General features: G+C 40.3%; 1 pseudogene; it reads left to right on the top strand.

The window, feature by feature from the left end:
- Positions 1-4,081: 4,081 nt before the first annotated feature.
- Positions 4,082-11,279, top strand: part of LOC140327585 (vomeronasal type-2 receptor 26-like) — a 26,540-nt pseudogene continuing 19,342 nt past the window's right edge.

The following is an 11,279-nucleotide window of genomic DNA, read 5'->3' as shown; positions in this document are numbered from 1 at the left end:
TAAGCCTATTACCTACAATACCGGGCTTTTTAGCCTTAGTCAAAAAAAAGAATGTTCATCACTATGTAATGGCCTTTAGTCTGGTAATTTAGAGGCATTGGTTCTTCCTATTGTTCATCCCTTACTACCCGAATGGCTAAGAAAATCAGCCCTTTTTTCAACACATGGAGGAATTAGTTGCTAATGAAAATGATAATATGAAATGTTACCTTGACACCTGATCTGCTTGGACACTATACAAAGACTTCTGAAACCCTAATGTGCTTAACTTCCCACTTTGCTGATTTTCCATGCCCTGACATTATCTTGCCTCTGACCACATCTCTTGTCTGCTGCTTACCCAGATCTCAGCCATTCTTGGACTTGCTTTGTCAGCTGTTCCTGCCCTGAAGCCACCTCTTTCTATTTACCCCTATTAAAGAGGGCCTGAGGGTCAAGACCCAGTGTCATCCTGCAGCAAAGTAGCCATGTAGTCACTAGTACCTTACTTTGCGGTGTTCTCTGGTGAAGACTGGGTGTCACTTAGACGCTCATCTACCAAGAAGTGAACCCCTAACACGGTACCACTAGCAAATCCCTGTCATGCCCAGAAATATCAAGCTATCCTATTGGCCGCTCTATTTGGAAAATCTTTTGCTGCAAGATTCAGGCCACCTGTGAGAGGTTTAAGCTGCTGGAGCATCACAAGAATAGATACTTATGTAAGAAATATGGTCTGACAACTGGCATGGTGCTTTGTGGAATTTCACTATGAGGCCACCTAAATCTCATCAGAGACATGCATGCACTGCTCCACATACGTAAGCTAAATACAGGTGACAAAACCAAAAAGGTGATGATTTGGAGAACAATTGAGATCATGCTAGGACAGTACGTGAGGTGACCCTTCATATGGGATAAAGTTTGAGTGGGGAGTTTAGCATTTCTGAAATCTCTTTATCCAATATACCTGTAATATTGGATATCTCCCTCTCTGAACACGGGACACAATCATGGCAGCAAGGGTGTATAGACAATCCCGGCTTTTTTCTGGTTCCTGGCTGACAAATGTCCGAACACTGAGATTCCGACTTCTTAAAGTCCATATATAGGTCTGTATGTGGTTAGAAATATTATGGGTTTTTGTACTGAATCAATAAACTTTTTAATAGATTCAGCAATTTATTTGCAATTATTTCCAGGGCTTACCGGAACTTTGTTATACGTGCAAAATAAATGCATTTAACCTAAAATGTAGCACTAATTAATACACTTCACTGATGCTGTGTGTGGATCAACTTCCTCCATCTGTTCCATGACAAGCAGTGTGACTCTACTGTCCTCATCTATGGCTCAAAAATGGATGGGGCGATTTGTATTTTATTGAATTTTGTAAGTGTATAATGCTCTTTTGTATGATGTATTACTACTGTATGACTCGTACTTTTTTATACTTTTTAATAATTTCTGAGTTCTTCAGGATATACTTTGTGTTCAATAAAAAATTCTCTGTAAAAAGCGTGGGCATGCGTGTCCACTCCCGAAAAAAAGTGAGGGCACGGCCTTCCCACCCGAGCCCACCCCACAACACTCCTGTTTGTGACCAAGGTCTGCCTATTTTTCTCCAGAAGAAGCAGACATTATGGGCTGGAAATGGGTTGAGCCTGTTTTTAGGACATTTGTGATAAACTGAGACTACCAAATGATTGATGATTTTTAATATGCACTATTGTCTTGTGTTGATGTTTTTTTTTCTTTTATGTATAAGGATTAAATTTTTTAAAAAAAGTTGCTTTGTCTAAAGTCTCTGGTATTTTTGAAAAGTTTTATTTTCTTCCTCATAATAAATTAATGAGATGTGGCATTTATTCATAAGTGTTTGATAAAGTGAAACACAAATAAGAGTTACATCTTTTCTAAAAGAAAACATTGTCTATAAAGATAAGTTTGCTTTTGAAAAATATAATTTTACTAATGTATTTTAAAAATTGGTTTCAGTCGAAATAATAATAATAATAATAATACTAGTAAGAGAATCGAAAAAAATGTAACATAGAATATACCAGCAGATATAGATGATCGTATTGCAATATATTTTTCTCAAATGTAAATACCATATTCCGACCCACGTCCAGCCAAAATGCTTCACTAGTCTGGCAATGGCTGAATAATGGACGTGATCATCCTGAACACATGGAGATAAAGCCATCTGTCAGTCTGTGCAGTCTGTGGATCCGTAAGTGATTTGGGGGGAAACAATTATTAACAATTATTATTAACTGCAAATTCAGCTGCTATAAAGGGATCTGTAAATGCTATGTAGTAAAGAGATTTTATGTATTTTGATACAGTGGTGAACAGTTAGAATGTCTGGTTTTTGCCCTTTCTACTGCAGCAACATGCACATTAAAGCATGTTAAACCCCAAAACATTGTATATTTTTTGACTATGGCAAGTACCTACTTTTTTAGTATAAAAAAATGTGAGGAATTTCCTTTGTTAAATTATAAATAATTACTGTGATTTCACTTTGTTAACAGTCATGAGAAAAACTGTCAAATGTTCCCATTAAACTTGGTTAACCATCTGAGAAAATTGTGTGAAATTTGTTAGCAACAATAGGAAAAGAATAACTGTGATACTTGGATACTTGTTAAAAACTTCTGTGATTTTGCCTAATATAAGAAAAATCAGACATGTCAATGTAGCTACCTGCCATTGGGTGACTTGAGCATATTTGGAATATCCAGGTGTGGCCTGTGTAGCTGAAAACTGGCCCCTACACTGACTGAACTTTTCAACCTTTTTCTTACCACTGGTATTTTACCCTTAGTGTTTAACATGAAATTGTCTTCTCACGTCTGGAGAAACCTAGGCCCCTCTATACTACCATTGTATCTCCCTTTCCGATCTGCCCGAAAACTTCTTGAGCATCTTGTCTATATAAGAGTCACTGACTATCTGAATGCCAACTCCCTACTCAAACCACAAAAGTCTGGCTTTCAATCCATCAATTTCACTAAATGCTCTTACAAGTAGACGATGATCTCCTCAGAAAACAGTCACACAACCTCCAGTCCTCTGAGCAGGGAAAGCTGCTGTATAAACTCTGGATTTGTCTAATTTATTAGAAACAGCTTAAGCACTGAGTAACAAAAAGCAGAAAACACTGAAATGGTCAGACTTGCCTTATAAAGGATCTTGGTGGGACATACACAATGTTAGGTTGGTGCTCAATAGGACATTTGCAGGCTGCAATTGCTATCACCAGACATGGTTTTGAAAGTCTCTTTCGCCTTTCTGCCCACTCATTGGGGCCCCAAGGCATTATGGGAGAGCTCACCATGTAAACTGAATTTTTAACTGATTATTGGTTTTCCTTGTGTGTTTGGTGTTTGGGCACAGCAGAGAAGAACTTAATGTGCAGTGTCCTGAACACTTCGGCGCAGGGTGGGGGGGGGTCTTTTAAGACTGGCATCTGGCATTGTGGGTACTCAAGACCCATCACGGTACAGAAATTTTCCATAAAATAGGGTTAAAATAAAGCTGGGAAAATCATTTTTTAAAGCTAGTATCGATGTTAATTTGCAATAGAATTTAGTTCATTAGCGCAATCATATCAACAATAGGTGTTGTCCCAACTAAATGATAATATTCTTGTTACCCTTGAGATTGAATACTGGGGTGCAGAGTGCCACTGACCTGTTTTCAAGAAGTGTGAAAGATTAGAGCCAGAAATAAACCCAATGACACTGTGAAAAAGTAAACTCATGATTTTTGCTTGATAAAACTTTGTTATTCCAGACAGTCAGAAGTCACCAGAAGTCCTATTTTGACCCTCTTTGCTCTGTCATGTTTTACCAAAGAATTTGTTAAAATTTGATGAATCTGTCAATAGCTTACCTTGGGTACAAATAAGGTATTGAGCTCAAGCTGGGCTTCATCCAGGAGGTCAGATAATGGTTTAAGAGTACGATGTTTGTTGTGGTAAACAAAGCCAGAATGGGGAGGACATGGGTAAGCTTTGTAGGAGGCCTAAAACTGGAAAAAGCCAGACTGTTACCAGGGTGAGGTTGTGGAGGACAGTTTTGTATCACAGGTCATGCACTATGGCAAGACTGAGCAGAGCAACAAGACACAAGGTAGGTATTTTACATCAGGCAGGGCTGTCCCAGGCAGACATCTCAAAGTTGACTGGAATCCTAGGACAAGTTGTTTATGTGTGTTTCCCTTAGTGATGCAGATAAAAGACACATCATGTTTACATCCCTTCCTAATTAGAAGATGTCGAGCTGAGCCATTAGCTCAGGCAGAAACCTGTGGGATCCAGGTACACCCAGGGGTGTAGGGTGGGCACGGGTGGGAATGTCGTATGCACGCATGGCCACTCTTGCAAACAATTTTTTGGTGGTTGGCGGCTCTAGCTGGTACACCTTTTCCCCCCACCACCAGCTAGAGCCGCAGACCATGTCTCACGTAATTAATTGTGGGCTCCTTAGGGAGGTTGGCGGGTTTTCTCTGAAAACAACCCGCCCACTTTCATCTGCTCAGACCTACCATGCCCCTCTTTATATTTTAGACTACACCCCTGCGTACACCCATCTACTGTCCAGAGACATCTGGCCATAGTAGGTCTTCATGAAAAAATGTGGCCAAAAATCCATACCTCCAACCTGAAAATACGGCCAGGCAAATCAACTATACATGAAACCATAAGAACCGGAGTGCAAAAAAATGTCAGCAGGTTCTTGTACTGGAACGTTTTTTTTAAATATTCGGTTGGAGGGCTGGAAGGTAGTACAATATTAAGTGTCTGCAGGTAACAGTGAAACATGGTAGTTTGGGCAAATGGAATTGGGGAGTCCGAGAGAATTACGCTTGTCCTCAATGCAGAGAAATACAAATAGATACTTACTATCATGCATTTCCATCAGGGAGGCATCTGATTGGCCCCAAATGTATTCTGCAGCAGGACAATGGCCCCAAACACACAGACAATGTATTGATGCTATAGACTTGTCTTTTGTGCATTGCATTTGTATTGTGAACGGACAAAATTAAACAATTAACATTAAAGCATTTTCCATACCTGCCTAAAACGTTTACACAATATTATACATACTAACCAAAAAGACAAATTTGGGGCTGATTTAGTAAAGAAATGTTCACCTAAGTTATTTCATTATTCTTTTGCAAGTTATTGCAAGTTCCTCTGTTATTTTTTTTTTAGATTTAGATTTTCTGACATGTGATTGGGTATTCTTTAAAAGGTCATTTTTCACCACATTTACTATATATTCACCTTGGTAAGTAAAAAGCTGATTCTTTTAGTAAATCAGCCCCATTGATACCAACCCCCGACTTGTTGATGATAGTATTGTTCAAGGGCCAAAAAAAGAGAAATAAAACACCTAAATAATAAAGAATAGAAAATACTTACTAGTGCCTTGTTCAGGATAGAAAAAGGGGGAGGATTTGGTAAAAACTAGTCAGATGCCACAGACCTCCCCAGATCTAGGACATCTGTGACTCCTTCTGTCTCACCCACCTTGCAGTCCCCTGCATCCAGCACAATCTCCCCTTCTGGATACAACTCTCTGCACACTTCCTGGTCCAGGTCATGTGATTCTCTATCAGCTCTCCTTCTGCTGGTGGGGTTGGTGTCTGCGGCTCACATGACCTACACTTATCACATGACATCCCCTTTTTAAGGAAGTGGCTTGGTAACAGGAAGTTGCCTGTACAAAGGAGTTTCTTGTGGTTCTACTGCTCTAGTTTCTGTATACTGTTCCTGTGCTATCCGTGTACTGACCCCGGCTTGCTTCCTGACTACTCTTGTTTGCGTCCTGCCCTGACCTTTGGTTCGTTCCACTACTCTTTTAGTTTTCGCTTTGGCACTACATTTTGGTTCCTGTTAGTTAGCAGCCACCTGTCTTGGCGGACACGGGGACCGCAACCTGGCAGCACCCCTCCGCACAACAACCTCATAACTAGAGGTTTTGGAGAAGACCAAGCTAATGCTTGGACCCTGCGCCCCATGCCCATCTCCACCCACTGGGTTACTTTGCCCTGTGGAGCCGTGCGTGACACCAGAGAAGGGATTTGGCTACACACTTGGGTTCCACCAACTGGGAAAGGTGATTACACACTAGTCATAACTCTCGGGCTGCTTTATTGTCACACCCCTTCCTTTAAATCAAACAATTTAAATAACCAAAACTTAATGACAATAACACAATATAACCATAAATAATAATATTACATAAACAACATAATAACAACAACACATTATCCCAACCGCAGTAAAACAACGGTAACGGCAGAACCATAACACTTCCTCAAAGACAATGCTCACCTAACTCTGCCATCCCTATAGGGATCTGCTCCCTATGTAATTGTTACCAGCCATATCTTACTCCACTGGCTCGGGAACGAATACCTTCCTTGCACCCCCCTTTTAACAACCACCAGCAAATTACCACCCTATACATTTAACTTGAGGAGATGTCACACCGGAGATGAGTCTCCCACCTATTTATCAGCTGCCAATACCCCTTAAAACTTTCCCTCATTCTAACTCCAGCCTCTTAACAATGGCAGAAGGGAGGGCTAACCCCCTAGTTCCTGTCTTTTTAACCCTTTCCTCACTCCTTCCCACCATTTTTGTTTAAACCAATCCCTTACCTCTTTCCCTGACAACATGGCCTCCACCTCACTTCTCTTAACCCTATTCTGCCCTTGATCCCCCTAGCACCTAGTTATGCTGGCCTTCTACCTACTCCTTCCTCTCCACATCCAGGCCCTACCTCCTTGTTACAATCAAATTATATGAAGGGAGCTGAGAAAAATCCACAATCAAGGCTGGGTAACACACCAATGAGACATAGATGGCATATCAAAGCTAGTCCTCCAATGATATTGGTTGTATAGGCTGGGATAATTTTCTAAATGGGCCAGACAGGGACCACCACTGCAGTGGTGGGTCAGTTATCCCTGAGAGGACAATTAAGAAACATCAAGAGATGTATGCCAGAGATAATCAAACACCCTGCCAAGAAACATGGATGGCATATTACTGTTACTGTATTTTCCATCACATGGAACCTGGGTGATCCAGAAAACCTGGAATGGATCTAGTCCAAGATTTAAAACATTTGCCAAAAAAAAGCACATGATTTTAAGAAATTCACTCCAGGTTCACTGGATCACCTGGGTTCTCCCGTGATAGTCTATCTTCTCCAGTCATTGGATGATGCTTCTTCGTGTGCTAGATGAGGGAAGATAATTGAAAATGTGTGCCTGGTCCCCACCATGATGTACACCTAAAAAATGAATTATCAGGAGAGGCATAAAAACCCATATAGGAGATGAAGACAATTCCCATAACTTGAATCTGTCATAGCTTCGGTAATGGGGAAGAATTTCTCATCTTTGTGGTCCTTGCCAGCATTGGGGCAGGTGAGGGTCTGGTTTAAGTCATAGGGAAAATGGAATTCCCTATGGAATTCCCTTTTTACCCCCTTCTATTTTATGCTGTATTATATCCTGCACTTAAAAGCAGTCTAGTACAATGCCAGTGGTAGAACTAAATCATTTCATGATGACTTCTTTATAGTGCAGCTCTGAAGACTAACATTTGTTGCCGGACACAAACCTGGCCTGAATTCATTTCTACATGTTCTGTGTATTCAGGAATACAAAGTTCCCCAGTCCCAATAGTAGTGGGGGATTTTTGGGGCCCCTAACATGCCTACCACTAACAAAACAGCAGCAGAATGTTGAAAGAATATCGGTTTTATTTGGTTCCTGGAAGAACCAAATTGATTAACCAATATTTTAAATAAATATGACCTAAATCCAAACCGCTACTCTACTCATTGTAAATGCTGGTATAGTACATGCAGTATTGCTTATTCATCCAGAAATAAAGGGGATTTAACTTTTTGTGCGGTTTGTAAATGTGCAGATTTTTACGATCATTTTATAAAAAGTCAAGATTTATTATTTATGCAAATATGCTTTCATTTAAAAAAAATCTTTATTCTTTCATGTAAAATGTATGTGACACTAGCACACCATCATTGTTATTAGAAAAATATACATTTGTTTCATTGAATTTCCAAACTAAAGTGGACAAGTCAAAGAGGAGTTAAAAGAAAGAAGAAATAAATGATTTCTATGATGACGGAGCAGGTGGTGATCGGTATTTCTGTCTCTGTCTCTCGGAGGAATCTGAAGAAACTTTCATCCAATCAAATATTGGAATTATTTCTGAGTTGGTTGTTGTTTTCCTCTGATGAACAGAGCGGCTCCACCACTGTAATCATGGAGAATGATTTTAGATATCTCTGGAGGGCTGCTCAGCTCAAGTGTTTGTAATCTAAACTAAAACTAGAAGTGAGCATTGATGTCACCGGCTTTGTGTGCTGTATACAGAACATTTCATATTCTTTTTTCTAAATTTGTCTCAGTCAGCACATGGTGAGCAGGAAATTTATCTTGTGTTTCCAAATGCGAGACCACAGGAACGGCTAGGGATGATTTAAAGCGCCACATTTTTTATTGTGTATGGTTCCTTTTAAATTTTAACGAAACATTGATTCAGGCATTGGCCCCTGGTCGTCACAATATGCGGGGCAGTGAGCATTCTCCAACCCTTTCTTTAACATACCAATTCTTATACCTTTCATAATAGAGAGATAAGGACTTCTTATATCCAAAGAGTTTTTGTAATGTTTGTTATGGAATTTGGAAGCCCAAAAAGAATAAAAACAAAGTGTGCATTAAAAGTCAAATTAAAGTATGAGGCCTGGTATGGACAAGAGCTTACCTGCTTGTTTCCTGGCCCACCAAGTCCCATGGCAGGAGAGGGGTGAAATTGTTAGATTAGGGGGACCGTGTGCACTTTTATAAAAATATTCTTCATGAGTAGGTTTGGAAACATAATAGAAACAAACACACAAAAATGTACATGAGAAACATGTACTGTACATCTTCAAGACATTCTAATCGTGTTATTTGAATGGTTTGTATAATAATGTTTACAGTCAGTTTAATAATTTGGAACCATTTTTCCCCAAATCAAATTCATGAATGATATAAATAGTTACTATTACATGAGTATTTACAAAGGACTTGAGACATTAACCTGTTGTTGGTCAAATTATGACCATGCTAATAAGCTAAATTCTAAGCCCGAACTGGCCACAGGAAGACAAAACCAGTGGAACTGACTGCAGAAAAGCAAGGCCAGCCCTGTGTTTGAGCACCCATAATCAAGAGGACTGATTCATTTATTGTCCAGAGTTCCCGAACCGAATGGCTTGCTATCTACCTGCTGCCAGGGTTCAGCATGTGATGGACTGAGTGGGAGTTTTGCTTGTCCATATTAGAACTAATGACAGGATACATGGAAGATAGTAGCTCTGGTAGTAGTCCTGGTGTAAAAGGGAAGGATGTGGGTTCCTAGAGCACTGGGTTGGGGTACATGTTACATACATTGGTATGCCAGAGATAATTTTACCTGATAGGCTAGGGGAAAGATTTTAGGGAAAGTTGGAGGAATAGATAAAGTAGGACAGGGGGTGGGTCAGTCATGGATAAATGTTACACACAAACATTGGAGTACTCACTACAAATTGTACTGGAAAAACAAATGAATTTGGCAAACATTGCTGGTAAATACAGCAATAGTTTAAAGCAGGGGTGCCCACACTTTTAATGGCTTGCGAGCTACTTTTAAAATGTCAGAAGTCAAAATGATCCACCAACAACTGAATACTAAACATATAATTATTTATATATATACACCGAGTATGACACAGAAGTGACTGAAGCTAATGAGACATTGAATGGCGGAACATTGCACAGACACTGCACTACAAGACTATAGTGTCAGGAAAGCTACAGTTCACATGTCATAGGAGAATAACATGCTGCACAAGAAAAAGGACTGCTAATTTGTACAAAGGTATCTTGGTAATTGAACCCTGACCCCGAGCCTGAACTGACTGGCTGCACTACTCACCTCAGACTGCCCTCCTGCCCTCTCTGCCTCCCTCCCCACTCCCTACTGTTACACAGCCTTCTCATGCACTGAAAGACATCCCCAGCATCCCTATAGACATGCAGCAGGGCTACTGGTACACAGCAGGGAGGAGTAAGGCAGGGCTCCACAATTGACTCCTGTTGCCTTTGTGATCGACCAGTAGATTACGATCGACGATTTGGGCACCCCTGGTTTAAAGAATTGGTTCACCAATTATAGAAACCTGGCAAACAAAATAGGGGTGTTAGAAGCCTTAAGGAATGAAGAGCAATATGTCTTGACATTGGTATTGATGAATCCTGGATTTGTTCTTCACATGACCAGGAATGCTAAGAAGTTGCCCCCTTTTTCAAAACAGCTGCCCCAGCCCCCCTTACCACCCAGAAGCAAGAATTCAGACATTGACCATTTTTTGAATTTTAAAACGTCTGCAGACCATTGTTTATTAAAATATACCTTAAAAACTTGCAAATTTACCAATAACAATCTTACAACCATAACAGCATAACAACTCCACCCCTATAAACAATAGGGAAAGTCCGCAAAATACCCACAACTCTTTTTGTCCCATCCAGTAGAATTTCAATGGTCCCTAGCTGCCCAGCATCGCCTTAAGGACCTTAGCCAATGATTGTTGTGCACCTCCAAAACATATTTCTTCCACCCTTCAAGGGGAACCATATCAACAAAGGTTCACTCTATGCCCCACAAGTATAAACTGATACCTTTGCCCTCCATAACTCTAACCACCATAACCATATGTCTGTCCCTATGGCATTGAGTTGCATACTATCTCTGTGCAAACAACATCTTCTCAACTGCCTTTCGGGAGACTCCACTCACAAACTGCACATCCCTAATCAACTTTCCCCTTGGCAGCTAAAATCATTTATCAAAATCTTTTTGCAAGTAACTTCTAAAGAATAGGAAACAGCATACTAAATTAGTTCACGGTAAGATTCTATAATGGGGAATCAGGACCTCATTCATCAGGACATCATTTTCTTTGATGGTGATCTCTCTAGTGATGGTGACCAAACTATTATATCTTAATAGGTGAATCAGGTCCTCCTTTCTCCTTCTGGTGACCCCTCCAGTGATAAACCCCACACCTCTATATGCATAGAGTAATCAGGTAATTCCTCTTGCTGGTGACTCTCCTAGTGATGGTGACCCCACAATTCTATCTATATAGAGGAATCAGGACCTCCTTCCTCCTGCCGGTGACCCCTCTAGTGATGGTGACCCCACA

The sequence above is a fragment of the Pyxicephalus adspersus genome, chromosome 3, assembly GCF_032062135.1.
Source record: "Pyxicephalus adspersus chromosome 3, UCB_Pads_2.0, whole genome shotgun sequence".
In the NCBI taxonomy this organism is placed as follows: domain Eukaryota; kingdom Metazoa; phylum Chordata; class Amphibia; order Anura; family Pyxicephalidae; genus Pyxicephalus; species Pyxicephalus adspersus.
This window is presented reverse-complemented; position numbering and strand designations above follow the sequence as displayed.